At 34.3% G+C, this 15400-nt stretch overlaps 1 protein-coding gene across 28 annotated transcripts in view; it reads left to right on the forward strand.

Annotated features, from left to right (window-relative positions):
* ZEB1 (zinc finger E-box binding homeobox 1) overlaps nucleotides 1-15400 on the forward strand; it is a 185057-nt gene that overhangs the window by 62387 nt on the left and 107270 nt on the right. For 12 of the 28 annotated variants that reach the window (XM_065520497.1, XM_065520495.1, XM_065520502.1 and 9 more), the window contains one exon: nucleotides 2185-2327. The exons of 8 other annotated variants lie outside the window; for them this stretch is intronic. The gene's annotated coding sequence lies outside the window, so the exon portion shown is untranslated. Of the gene's footprint in view, nucleotides 1-2184; nucleotides 2526-2795; nucleotides 2875-15400 lie in introns of all 28 variants that reach the window. 8 more of the 28 variants (XM_074001343.1, XM_074001352.1, XM_065520500.1 and 5 more) reach the window with 2 other exon arrangements.

Here is a 15400-nt window from a genome sequence, read left to right on the forward strand (position 1 = left end):
TTTGTCATATTATCTGCACTTAGTACTTGGTAACCGTTTTCACCCCTTCCCCCAGAGTTAGTTCAGAGGTTTACAGGATGTTGAAAATAGGAAAATTGTTTTTAAATTAAGTGAGTTTTTGTGTACACTTACTTCTTTAGCCTAAAGTTTTAAGTCTCTTTTTTTCATATTTAAACCTGATTCCCCAAGACAAGATATAAAAGTGAATTATGTGTGAAATGTGGAAAGGTTTTTACTGCCTGTAATCAAACCATAATCTGTCCATTAAAGCATTATTTTAGTGATGAAGGGTGGACATACATCCCAAGTTTACTACCTGTTTTCTTACTGTGGTTTTGACCATACAGCAAATGATATCTTCTACTCTGAAATGAAATGCACCATACACATTGTCCAGTATGTTTTGAGTTTTAATTCTACATTTTCAGATTTTGGGGTCAAATGGAATCAAGTACTTTATAAATAGCTGTTTCTTCTGATTCTTTTGGCCTTACATATTAGATTTTTAAAAGTATACACATTCAGTCCTTCATCAGTACCATTAATCTGATGTTGATTTTAGCATTTCTTCTTTTTTTTTTTTTTTTTTTTTGAGATGGAGTCTTGCTCTGTCACCCAGGCTGGAATGCAGTGGCACAATCTCAGCTCACTGCAACCTCCGCCTCCCGGGTTCAAGCAATTCTCCTGCCTTAGCCTCCCAAGTGGCTAGGATTACAGGTGCTTGCCACCACACCCAGCTAATTTTTGTATGTTTAGTAGAGATGGGGTTCACCATGTTGCCCAGGCTGGTCTTGAACTCCTGACCTTGTAATCCACCCGCCTCGGCCTCTCAAAGTGCTGGAATTACAGGCGTGAGCCACCACACCCTACCAGTGTTTCTTCTTTTTCTCCCTAATTTATCAGATTTGGAAACAGTTGGAAAACATTTAAAGGAAATAAGTCTCTGTGTTTTTAATAATATTTTAAGTTAAAGGAAAACAAATGAATAAGATTCTGTTTATTGCAGTCAGACAAAATGTACATATTAAAATACGTAAGAAAATCATACTTATAGAATAGCATCTTCTGATTTCAATTTAATATTATGGTAATGATTTACTTAGGCAGAATTATATCTATAGACAACCATTTTATCACTTGATTTATATTGCTCTACACTCTGTGGACAAAAACTGTTTATACTAAAGCATTAAGAAGGTGTGTTACTTTTCATCTGTATTAATATTCTTCTTCTGATATTTGGTATTTAATAATATATTTTAAAGTACTCTGCATGATTTCCTGATCTTAAAGCATTCCATTCCTTTCAAGGAGTTTGGATCATAATAATTTATTTATAGTATTTTCTCATTCATATTTTAGGATATGGCATTTTAAAATATTGTATTCCTAACAGTTATTTAATATATAATTAAACATTTATATTAGTATTATTTTGTATAACATATTTTCAAGCTCCTCAGAACATTTGTAGGCTTTTGTTTCATTTTATGTAAGTTTCACCTTAAGAATATTGACTGATTGGTTAATATTCTTCTTAATAATCAAAATTTTTTTAAATGCTTACTATGTACCAGGACCTATTTAAGGTACTACAGATAGTGTGTCAAAAAACAAAGCCAGACTTCCTTTCCTCATGGAGTTTTATATTCTAGTAGATTGATTCTACTGTTGATTCATACTAAATTAATGTATTGATTATAGTAGAATAATTTATTGATTCTGTGGCATTTAACACAATTCAAAGGGCTACTTTTCTGTTAGTTGTTAGGAAATAGCATATGCCATTATATTGGAAATACAAAGGGAGGACAGAATTTCTGCTGGCTCTAACTCATTGCTTTTTAATGAGTTTAGCTGTATATATTTTTTTTAAACGGAATTTATAACTATGATCATTTGGCAGCCTACAGTTTTTCTGTATTTTTTTTCAACTTCTCAACTTCCCAGTGATGGGGGTAGACATTGAACTAGTCACTTAAGGTTTTGGGTCTAAGGAGTAATATTTGAAACATGCAGTATTTAGAGGAGATATTTTTGTGAATGAAGAGAATGTGATTTTAAGCATACTCATGATTTCATCTAATTTCTGTTCTCAAAACTTCATTTTGTAATATGGAAAGATAAGCTTGATCCTAATAGTATGATCTCAGTATAATCTTTTACTCTTCTCTCCTCCCTCAGGACAACCTTAAACTTCCACCACAAGAGGAATATAAAGAGGTCCCTCCTGCACCAAGAAAGATCTGCAGATCTTTTTCAGTGTTCTTGGAGGTGTGGGGTGTGAGAACTTGATCAGTTTGTGTCAGCCACCTTGTTCTCTAAAGGTAAGCACTGTGTAGTGAGTGCGCACTCGTGGGCCCAGGCTCCTAACCTAAGACTGGTTTTGGAATGCTCCATCGAGGGTGTGAGACCTTCAGATGTTCTCACAGAAGGGAGACCCAGACAGCTACCTGTGAATAGGACATCACACATTCATCAAGAGGTGCTTTTCGTTATTTAGAAGTGAAGCATGCCCTGTGGAGGTATGGATATTTTTGTTTTGTTTTACTTAAAAAAAAAAAAATCCCAGTCATAATAAAACCTGTTTCTAGTTTAGTCTGCCTTTATATTCAGTTAATAACTGCTGGGGTTAATCAAGAATTTTTTTGTATGTCTTGAGATATAGATTAAGAATTTTGAAACAATGACACCATTTAGTCCCTCTAGTGACATAGTAGTTTCAGTTGATAGAACCAGCTTTGAAGAATTACTTTTCATGATCTTTTTGAAGCTGTATCTTATCTTTACTTCAGGGAAAGCCCCTCAAACCATTTTGTATTCTGTATTACACTTCAGAAAGTGTGGAAGCAAAGGCCGTCTAATCTTTAAAAGGTATGTAATCATAAAATTTTTTATGTCAGATCTTAATTGAAAAAGATTACTTAAAACTTGAAAAAATTACTTAAAATTGGCAATTTCTTTTTCATCTTACAACTTCTTCCTGTCTTCAGGAAATGAAGAATTAATATGTTGGTTCTATCAGGGAAACCTTATGAAGGATAAACAAATTAATGTCTGTGCTTTACTTCCAAATTCTAACATCAGAAAACCTTATTGTTCACTTATATAATTTATAGATGTCTCTCAAAATGACCAGTCTTAAATTAAAATGTCATTTGGATATCATTAATTGACTATGGGGAAGAACAAAAGCATGCTGATTTCAAAAATGTCATTAATATTAGCATTAGGTCAGTCTTAGACAAGAATACTTTTAATAACAAGAGACTAAATGTCTAGTAAAACATTTTAGATTGTAATTCCCAGTATTCTGTAGTATTAATGAAAACTTAAAGTACTGATGAAGAAATTAAATATGTCCATTTCATTTCATTCATCTTTTCTTAAAGCTCTTAAAGTGATCCTGAAGACTTTAGTTCTACAAAATGTGAACAACTTATGGACCATTAAATTGGGGAGTAATCTGCTGATTTTTGTCTAGCAACTCTGCCTCTGATGCAGGATAATTTTTTTGTCTTTTCAAAACCGTTGTTCTTCCTATATCTGTATAATAAAAGATATTAAAGAGAAAAAATACTTGTGTGTTTGCTGTTAGAATGAGGAAAAAATGCAAACTGGACCTTTTTGAAAAACCTTGAGAACCAAGTTACTTTTTTGTATGTAAATGATTGAGGAGTTAGAACTAGTCTTGGTTTTTATAACTGCAGGTAAACTTAAAAGATTTAAATCTTCAAAACAGATTATCATGTAGGTTTTATTAGAAAAGAAATATAGATTATTGGGTGTATAGAGATAACCTATATATATGTACAGTTTTTTGAATTTTTATTTGCAAGAGCATGCTAAATATCTTAGCCTTCATAACAGCATAGAATGGACAAATGTGTTATCTCTTTTAGCCAGTTGAGAAAACACTTTGAATTAAATCTCCAACCTAATGAAAATTATAAGGTGGGTTATAGAAATAACTAAACAGGTTATTATTTCTTAACCAAACTAAAGATTTATTCTAACTAAAATACTTGTAATCTCCCCAAACATACTTCTTTGTAGGATGTATAAATAAAATGGGGACCTATGAGATCTATGAGATTTTGCCCTCTGTAACTACAGTATCAAAAATAAGATTGTTTCCTAATAATTCTTATTAATAACTTATCCATCTCAATTCATAGTAGGTGACAAAATCAACTATTGTTCTATGATTTTGATCATGTGTAGGAGGGAAAACCCAAAATAATGGTACTGAGGGCTTCTTCCATTGAAACTAATATCTGGGAGAAGATTTGATTTTCATGTGTACATATACACATACCCATATTAGAGTTTATTTCTTTTTTTAATCATGTAAGAATGTTTTGTCAAAGATCAGGTTTCTGATTTGTCTTTCGTGGGTATCAGTATGCCACATTTTGTTTTTGTTTTTGAAGTGTTCCTAGCCACTTCATGCTAGTCCCTACTAGAAATTTTGTTCCCCTGGCATGATCATGCTCTTTACCTACTCTGATAGCTGGAGGGAGGTGAGAGAAGCAGTCTTACGTGTTTACCAATACTGATTTTTTTTAGAAATGGGACAACAAAGAAATTCTAGCCTTTGGAGGCATCTGGACCAGCACTATATGGTACAAAGATAATTTGAGCCATAAATAGAAGCCGCATATGTAATTTTAAGTTCTTAATGGCCATTTAAGAAAATAGAGGCAAAATTAGTTTTCATTACATTTTATTTCACCCAATAGACACAAAAATATTATTTCAACATATAATTAATAGAATGTTTTATAAGATTTTTTTCATACTCAGCATTCAAAGTCTGTGTATTTTATACTCATAGCACATCTTATGTTGGACTAGCCACAGTTCAAGTGCTCAATAGCCACACGTGGCTAGTAGTTACCATATTCCACAGTTCAGATCTAGACAATGAGTGGAATTCTCATTTTAGCCTCATACATGCTAAAATCCACTGGATGACCCTGCGAACTCCCCTTGTTTAGATTTTCCAAATTTAGCAGAAGGAAAAAAACAAAACAAAACAGGATGTCCAGTGTAATTTGAATTTCAAGTAAATAACAAATAATGGCTTAGTCTAATTATGTCCCATGCTATATTTGGGGCAAACTTTTACCAAAAAAGTTACTGCTTATTCGAAATTCAAATTTGACTGGGTGTCCTGTATTTTATCTGACAACCTTCTCTGGTTTAACTTGAGAAGAAGACATCATCAGGCTGCCTGATCTTGGAGGACTAGAAAATAGAGCATGACTTCCTCTGCACAGGATTTTAATAACCCTCCAAAAATCAGCCTGTAAAGTAGAAAATATCTGTAGCCCATTTCTTCCTAATGATCTAGTACGTTTAAGACAGAAGAGGGGTCAAATGACAAGGATTTAGTCCATACATATTTAAACATTTTAAATCTAAATTATTACATTAACGTGTAAGGTTTACGAAATTTTATAATTTGAATGATTACTTGAATTTATAAAATGTAGATCATCTAACAGCGCATTGCTGCTATCATTTCTCTTGAAAACTAATTCTCCCTTGGCAGTAACCATAGCAGTTTTCAGGGTTTTGGCCATTTCAAGGTATTTTCCTACCATTGGTTTCCATTGCATCTGTCACATAAATCTCTGGTAGTCAAGCATTAACACAAAATACAAGGCTACTGAATGCCAGGATTAGGCCTACTTTGTTACAAGTATTTAAGTACTTGTAATTCTTTGCTCTGGTGTTGACCATTGGATCCTGACCAGTTCAACAGTTGGTCTCCTAAGAGCTTCTTTTACAGAGGAACATCTTTCCATTTTCATTCTTTAACATTTTTAATGTATTAATTTTAGTACTATTTTTGAAGCATACAATCACCTCCTTAGTAGTGTGGATCTGCCCTCCTTAAGCGCTACAGAAGAGACTATTTGTCTCGAAAGATAGTCATTGCACCACCTCCCTCTCCCTCCAGAGAATACTTTTCCTTCACAAAGTGCATGACTCTAGGTGACGGGTTTACATTATTATTTATGTAGGCAGGTGGATGCCAACTGCCAATGCAGAGTGGCATAATTTAGCAGTTCCAAAGTTAAGCTATGGCGCATTCCAAATCCATTCACGCTTAGGAGAATGTACCCAAGAGTGTGGGGATGTTTTCAATTACTGCATTTCCTTCAGAGAACAAGAACTACAGGTAAGTTTTTGTGTGTGTATGTGTGATCCAATAATTATTTTTAAATAAGAAATGTCAGAATCTGAAAATATTGCCCCTCCCCCAAAACAGTCACCTGAAAGGTCTCAAATATAGCTTTCAGTATATAATATTATTTCCTCACTCCAAGAGGGAAGGAATTGGAGCTGGTGGTGATGGTGGAGTTGGGATGAGCAAGACAATTTACTGTCATTTGAAAGCTGTGAATGTCACACATTTTCATGTCTAGAAATATCCTGGGTTTATGTAAGAATCTGATTTTGCCTAACCTCTAATGTCTCAGGTATGAATTATTTTGTCAGATTAACACATCTATATATAAGTAAGGTGTTCAGCCTTTCTTAGCTAATGTCTTCAACAGCAATGAGTAAACTAATGAGTTGTGTCTGCGTTTTCACTTTTATTCTCAAGACTGACTTCCTTTTGTTTAAAGGCTTTTGCCTTATTTCTGAAAACATAATTTAAAGCTACAAAAGACCTGAAATATAATCTTGTACCCTTTTTACCTGGGGATCCTTGGATGGATTTCAGAGATTCTGCGAATCCCCTAAAATTACAGTCATATTTTGTATACATGTGTTTTTACTGGGGAGAATGTCCATAATTTTCACCATATTCTTAGAGGATTTCATAACAAAAAATTGGTCAACAACCACTGTGATTTAGTCTAATGTGTTCATTTTACTGATAAACTGAAGTTTAAAGAATTTAAGTAACTTATCTTCATTCATTTGAAAAGTAATACTTGTGAAAAGTTTATTTCTTTAAAATTCATACTGATTTTTAAAAGAAATATACATTTACCTTCAATTAATTAAACTTGAAAATACCAGCCTAAATGGGAGCGTCAGTTTGCTAATGGTTTCTTCTGTTCTGCCCTTTGAGTGAACTCTACTAGTTAACATTAAAATGGCCTTCCAATAAAGTATGAGACTATGTGATAAGTTCTTGAAGATAGATTAAAAAGAAAACGAATTATCCATTATAATTTAAATCCCTTTTTCTCTTTTCAAATTCTGTCTCCAAAACTAAAACTCAAGAAAATAGGTGAATAATGTTATTTTTGTATTTCTAGAATATTAAAAAAGTAGGTAATTGCCTTAATAAACATTACACTGGGCATTATTGGGACAGTTTTGGTTCTGAACCCTAGTTAAAGAAATTCTCCAGTAGCCTGTGTACACTTCATGTTGTTTTTCAGTGATTAGGGCGTTTTTAGGTCTTTTTGATCTTAAGATGCTTTTAATGTTATAGTAGGACTTTAGAAATGGTAAGTAAGCAAGTTCTGTATTAGCAAAACTAATACCTTTTTCTCAAATTAAAGGAAATACCATTTTTCTTTTTCTTTTCTTGGTACTAACCAGTAAAATCTGTCTAGTTTAAAATCTAGTGCATTTATGCCATAAATTGAATATTAGAATAAAAAGCAATTTAGAGGATGATAAACAAGACAATTATTTTCTGAAAGGAGTAGAAAAAAAGTAAGGCAACTTGGAACACTACAGATACATAAATGTAAAATATGTTACTATACTTTTATATAGATATTATATATCCATATATTTTTTTTCTTTTTTTTTGAGACAAGGTCTCACTCTGTCACCCAGCCTAGAGTGCAGTGGCACAACCACAGCTCACTGGAACCTCAACCTCTGAGGCTCAAGCCATCCTCCTGTCTCAGCCTCCCAAGTAGCCGGAACCACAGGTGTGCACCAAGATGCTGAGCTAATTTTTCTGTGTTTTTTGTTCGTCATGTTGCCCAGGCTGGTCTCAAACTCCTGAGCTCAAGAGATCCTCCCACCTTGGTCTCCCAAAGAGCTGAGACTGTCAGGCATGAGCCACCATGCCCAGCTGTACTATTTATATTTTTTATTTAAATTAAATTATGCTTAAAGATTCTAAAATGCATAGTATAAAACTCATTATAGAAAATGATACTGGCTTCTGAAACATTATAGTTTTGGTTTTGTTTTTATTCCTTTGGACATTTTCACTCAAGGTAATTATCACTCTATGCTTTTCTGCCATTATAAAAAGTGACCAGATTTTGCTTTTTTATCCAGGAAGAACAGTTTGTGAATGCCACTTGATAGGCCACCTGTGTTATTTTCCATGGGTAATTCTAACAAATAAAAAGTTATATTTTTACTTTGTATTCATCCAATTATTTTATGTTTAATTTAGAAAAGCTTAAAATCTTCTTAGGAATGTTTGCAAATATTTGTAAAATAGTTTTTTTCAAAAAAGTTGAGGTAGATATTAAATATTTTTGTGACTTCTCATTAAAAGAAACTGAAGCAATTAGTTGACCTCACTCAATTCATTAAAACAGTACTGGGTTCTTGGTTTTCATGACATTAAAAATAATTCAACATCTGTGTGTAGACAGTGACTAAAAGTTTATGATTTTGTTTCAAGAGTTTTATTGCCATAAATTATTTTTTAAAATAGAACTTTCAAATACGTTTAAGAACCATTAAAAGTGACTTCTCCCTGTGATTGAGAGATATATGGATGGCTTATATCTTTTTGTGTATAAACAATTTAATGTTTAACTTTTATTTCCTTTAAGTTTGCATATCAAACACTCTCAGCAATCTAATCATTTATACTGGAGTAGTTAGACTTTGAAACTGCCACAGCTACCTGCCATGTCCTTGTATAGGATATAAGTAAATATATTCAGTCATCAAATCTATAGAGAACTGTGAGAATAGAGTGGTAAACAAAACACATTGCCCTCACAGCTAAAGAGGAGTGATGGTGGGAAGATGGAGGTGATGAGAACCCAATCTGGGGTCAGAAAACAAAACTACAATCTATTTCAGGTTGCACAAATGACATTTTAACTGAATCTGAGGCACATTAGATTTAAACCAAATGAGAAGGCAAGGTGGTGTTTTGAGCTGAGGGCACAGCAGATGTGAGAGTCATAAAGGAAGAAGAAGAACAAAACACATTCAAGATAAAAGACATGGAGAGAGGGAAAGATGACACTGTATGGTGAAATATCTTGCAAGTCAATATTAGGCTTTAGCTTGAGAACAGTGGGAAGACATTGACCATCAGATTTGTATTTTTTCTAAAATTTTTTATTTAATGCCTAATACATCTAGAAGTGTGAGCATACTGCTTTATGAATTTTCACAGACGTGAAAATTCGTGATGAACACCCAGATGAAGAAAAATAACAATACCAGCATCCTAAAAGTTCCCCTTCATTTTCCTTCCAGTCAGTCCTGTCTCTTGCCCACCAAGGAGACATCTTGCCTGACTTCTCGCTGTATATGGAGGGTATTGCCTACATTATACTTTATATAAATGGGGCATACAATGTGTATTCACTTGGGTGAAAGAAGCATTATGATTATGAGATTTGTCCATATTGTTGACGATGATTGCTAATCGTTCACATAGCTGTGTAATGTTCCGTCGTATGCATGTACCACAGATTTGCATTTTTCTGAGATTGCTGAATCTGCATCATGAAGGATGGAAGGGTGTAAATTTAGTAAACTTCACAGTAAATCTAGGAAAGAGATACTGGGGCTTGACTAGTGTGGTGACAATGAGGATGAAGAGAAGTGGGCATATAGTGAGATATTTACAAGTTAGAACTTATAGGATGTGGGGATTAATTGGATGAGGGGATGAAGAATCAGATACACCAGAGATAACTCCTGGGTCCTGAGTTGGGCAGGGGTTAATGGCAGTGCCCGTCATTAAGTCCAAATACTAGAGAGGAAGTGGATTGTTGCTCATGCTTTAGTAATAGAGGGGATTAACGAATTCAGTTTCTGATACAGTTAAGTCACCTGTGAAACATTGCACAGATCTGCTTTATACAACTAACTGTTTTATTAACTGAATTTATGAATAACTTTACCTTCATTAACAACAGTGTGCTAACAAATAGTTCTACATATGGATAACTGCAAATCTTGTCTATTCTCACTGCTCTTCACCTCTGAATCTCACGAGATACTTTTCCTAAATGTGTTAGGAGTGGTTTTGTCACACCTCATGCTTTTTTTTTTCTTTTTATTTATAGAATATAATTCCTCTAAACTGGTGCTAACTTTATGCAAGAAGAGTAGCACTTCCTAGGTTGATGATATGAAAGGCATTGGTGAAATGCCTTCAAACTTAAAAACATTGTTTTTCCAACATTATAGTCTTTCCTTTAATTAGCACAATAAACACACCTTAAAATGAGTTTGTTTATAGGAAATAACCTACTTATTTAGTAAGACTTTAATGGACTGAAGTAAATATTCATGAGATTTGGGCAGGGGAAAGAAAAGAAAACTAGGGATGAGGTCTGACCTGAGCACAAACCTAGGCAGGGTGCCACAGGGGGAACCCTCAGCATCAGAGAGCAGGTTGAACACACCTGATTTTAAAGCAATGTGATGCCAAAAGAGTGATGTAGGAGCTGTAAAGGAGGGACTTCACCACTTTTCAATGCTGCCTGGGACTAGTTACACTCTTGGAAAATTTTATATGAAAATAACTAATAAGTCTAGCACTGAATGAAACAAATGCCTAAGACCTACTGGAACATTAAATAGACTTTTATGCCAGCCAGTTATGATTCAGTGCTATATTTAGACCACAAAACTGGAACTAAAATCAAGGCAGTTTATTCTTATCCCATCATGTCCATGGGGTGGAGAGGAACAGCTAAGTAATCATGATCATGTACTTCAGTTTATAGAGTTTTCTCTAGCTTTGGGCATTGTCACTTAACAGATAATACAGTTTTAAAAATTAAATGCTCAATTTCATTTCACTGAAGTTTTTTGTTGTTGTACAACACTGTAAATATACATTGAGTTGTTTTTTCTTTTAAATTTTTGCCTCTAATTCAGGTTTACATTGAGCAACCAAATCAGTATTTTCAGAAGCCATTTAAGTTAATTCATTTATTTAATAATTACTTATGAAATATGTCATGTATAATAGTGCTATAGCCTAAGATGATAGTGAGAAGTATTCCTACCTTTTGTTACTGGCACCATTGTGGAGATACTCAGAACATACAAAAACAGTGTGATAACACAAATTATTATATGACTCGCTGTTTTAGTAGTGTTTATAAAAGCAGTGAATCCCATGAAAATAAACTATGGGCTACAGTATCAAAAAAGAAATGATGGAAGTGGTAGAATTTAATTTGGGTCCTGACAAATAGGTAGGATTTGAACATGTACAGCAAGAACACTGCAGGCAAGGGTAACATCTCATGAGAATTGATGCAGAAAAAAATACAGCATATATTGGCAGAGTGAGAAACTAGCCAGACTGTAGCAGAAATCACAAGTTGATGTGAGGAGAGAGAGAAAAACTTCATTAAAGAAGCTTTGAATTACTGAAAAATCCACCAGTCATAAAAGCATGTATTATTGTCTTGATGTTTAGATTATCTATAAATATAATTTTACTTTACTCACCACCATGTGATAGCTATGTAGGTTTTTATCTTTTTAGAAACCTGATGTGAAATTACCTGAAGGAATGAAGTTTTTGTGCTTTTAAGAGTATCTTCGCTCAGGATCCATGGATAGGCTTCAGGGAGTCTGGATCTCTCTGAAATTAAAGCAAAAGTTTGGATATATTTCTTTTTCTGGAGGAAGGATCCATTGTCTTCATGAGTACGTAACAGTCCAGAAGAAGTTAATAAAATAGCTTGAGCTCTCCTAACTTAAAACTTTTATTATTATTATTATTATTATTATTTTGTAGAGATGGAGTCTTGCTCTGTCGCCCAGGCTGGAGTGCAGTGGTGCGATCTCGGCTCACTGCAACCTCCGCCTCCTGAGTTCAAGCAATCCTTTGCCTCAGCCTCCCCAGAAGCTTCGTCTTGGGGTTATTTTTTTTTTAAATGCAGTAAATTAAAGAGGGGAAATTAAAACAAGTTAACTGCTTTCCCTTTATTTCGGTATTTACTGATACAGTATTTAAGAGATAATCCCGAAAAGTGTATCAGTTGGGTTGATTATGTAACCAGAGATAGTGGCTGTTTTATCAATACAGTGGCTTTCAGTAAAAGGACAGCTCAATTGCTTTTTAGATACAGAATGTTTCGAATATGCTATTTCAAGTAGAAATTCCTTCCTATTTTTTGACAGGCATATATCTACTTTCTGCAGAATATAAATAATTTTCAGTGTGTCCACCTTCAATCCTGAAATTTGACTCACCTGGATCATATTTAATCTTTTGTACAATCGTTTAAAGCAGGAGTCAACAATTTATAGACCATGGGCCAAATCCAGCCCTCAAACTGTTTTTGTATGGCCTATGACCTAAGAATTGTTTTTACATTTTAAAATTGTTAAATTTCTAAAAGGATTGTAAGGGATTAGGATTGTAAAAAAGGAGAATATGCAACAGAGATTTTATGTGGCCCTCAAAGCCTATGGTGTTTACTGACTGGCCGTTTTTTAAAACCCCAATCCATGGTTTAAAGTACAGTTTTTCCTGGATGCATGTGTTATTCTACAAGCAGATACAATGCTTGTGGATAGATATTATTTTTTAAGTTGGGAGTATATTTATATAATTTTAGCAAAGTTGACTGAATAAGAAAGCTTTTTTTCTCTACTGGATATTCAGCTAATAGTTTAGCTTTCTAAAGTCTAGATTTGAAAGTATAAGAACAAAATGTGGACTTAGTAATCTATTTCAAAAAACTATGTGAATGTGAAAGTAGATTTTGTTTTTTGTGAATGTTACACAGCAACCAGAAATCAGAGCAAGTGAAAAATATTAAAATATAATCTTGGTTTTAGAAGACACCACTTACTTAAGGCAAGTAAGGCAAAAGAAAACATGCGGACCTGTTAATGTGTTGGGAAGGGCAGCTGTTAAAAATTATATTATTCATTGGTTTTTTCAACATTTATACTTATTTTTAGAGCCATTATACATATTGGCTTCTTTGTATTATATTTTATTAATATTATTGTATGAGATACTATGGTTCTAAATTTTGGATAAATATTGAAATTATTTTTAATGGGGGAATTAGTGAGTCTCAAAAAATTGGGGCAATTCTGCCTTCTCTCTCTGCATCATTTTTCTTCACTACTGGATCTTTTTTACCAACATACAAATAATGTTGGGTTTTTTCCCCATCTTGAAAAAAAAATCTTACTCCCAGTTCCTCCTTTAGTTACTATCCCATGTCTTTCATTTACAGCCAGTATCTCTGAAGTATGTTGTTGCCTGTGCTGTCTGAATTCAGTTCCTATTACCCCTGCCATTTCACCAGAATTGCACTTTGTAATGACTACCATGCTGCCAATCAGATGATCATCTCAGTCTTTCTCTTATTTGACCAGGCAATGGTGTTTAACACTCCTTGTTTGGCCTTTTAGGTACGATACTACACTCTCCTGGTTTTTTTCTCCCACCCCTCTGGCTGCTGCTTTTTCAATCTCTTGCTGATTTCTTCTTGCCTCTCCCATCTCTAAATTGGGAATGCTCCAACATTCGGAATTTTGGGGACTTTAAAACTGCACATTCACTCCCTTAGTGACTTCATATAGTACCATGGCTTTATATGATCATCCATTTGCTAATGATCAGAAGTCCTTTAGTCTTTTTTTTTTTTTTTTTTTTTTGATAGGGAGTTTTGCTCTGTGGAAACAGTTTTGCTCAGTTTTGCTCAGGCTGGAGTGAGTACAGTGGCACGATCTTGGCTCACTGCAACCTCCTCTTCCTGGGTTCAAGTGATTCTCCTGCCTCAGCCTCCCATGTAGTGGGGATTACAGGCGTGTGCCAGCACACTCGGCTAATTTTTGTAATTTTAGTAGAAATGGGGTTTCACCATGTTGTCCATGCTGGTTTTGAACTCCTGACCTCAGGTGATCTGCCTGCCACAGCCTCCCAAAGTGCTGGGATTACAGGTGTGAGCCAACGTGCCCGGCCCCTTTAGTCTTCTTAGAATGTGATATAGTAAACTGAATTTCTCATCTTCCCCCCACCAAAACTACCTCCGGCAGTTTTTCCCATCTGCTGTCTTTTTATCAGCCTTGGTATCACCAAGGATTCCCGTCCTCCTTTCATTCCACATATGATAATTCTTCACATTTCTGTTACCAAAATATTATCTTGTTTCTGTCCCAAAAATATTTCTGAGATTCAGTTATTGCTCACCATCTCTACTCCTACAACCGTGATCTAAATCACCTTCATCTCTCACCTGTATTGATGCAAAAAGCCTCCTGTAATTGGTCTTCCTGTTTCTTCTGTTGACTTACTTCAGTCCATTCTTAATATAGCAGGTAAAGTAGTTATATTTAAATATAAGCGATATTATGTCACTCTTTTGATGAAAATCCTACATTGACTTTTCATCTCAACCAGAATAAAAACTAAAGTTCTTAAAATAGCCTACCAGGCTCTGTACTCTGGGTTGTCATTCCCAGACAGCCACTGCCAACCACTCCTGCCTGCTCACAGCCACTTTGCTCTAGTCATCCACACTGGCTTCTTTGCTGTTCTTTGAACATTCCAGGCAAGTTCTTGCTTTAGAGCCTTTGCACTGGCGGTTCTTTGTAATACTCTTTCCCTGTATATCTACAGGGATCATTCTCTCATTACTTGAGATTTTTACTCAAATGTCAATTTAACGAAGCTTTCTTTAGCCACTTGATCTAAAATTGCAGATTTCCCCTACTTCACACCAATTCTCCTTCCTGCTTTATGTTTCTTTTCTTGAAGACCTATTACCATCTACCATCCCATATATTTTACCTACATTTTTCATTTATTTTTTGCCGCCTTCTACTAGAATATAAAGGCTTTTTGTTTCCTTTGTTCACTGGTATATCCTCAGCACATAGAAATATAGTGTTTGGCCCATATTATACACTTGGTTATTACTGATGAATTAATAAATGAGTGGAATTTAAAAATAGCCACCACAAAATTTTAACATAGTTCAGGGATTTTTGAGAGCTCCCAGGATCATTGAATAAGCATTCAAATATTCCAGTAAATGACATGCATGGAGCTAAAGGTATTAGAAATATGACTGTATACATTGATATCATTATATATGTAGAACTTTCTTTTTTGCAGAGATCCTTAGCTTTGACCATTTATTCTATTTTTTTAAGTATGGAATACTCAAAAAATAAATGTTATTTGAATTTAAATATGATTACTATTTGAGTATGCTAC

The sequence above is a fragment of the Macaca fascicularis genome, chromosome 9 (genome assembly GCF_037993035.2).
Source record: "Macaca fascicularis isolate 582-1 chromosome 9, T2T-MFA8v1.1".
Classification (NCBI taxonomy): domain Eukaryota; kingdom Metazoa; phylum Chordata; class Mammalia; order Primates; family Cercopithecidae; genus Macaca; species Macaca fascicularis.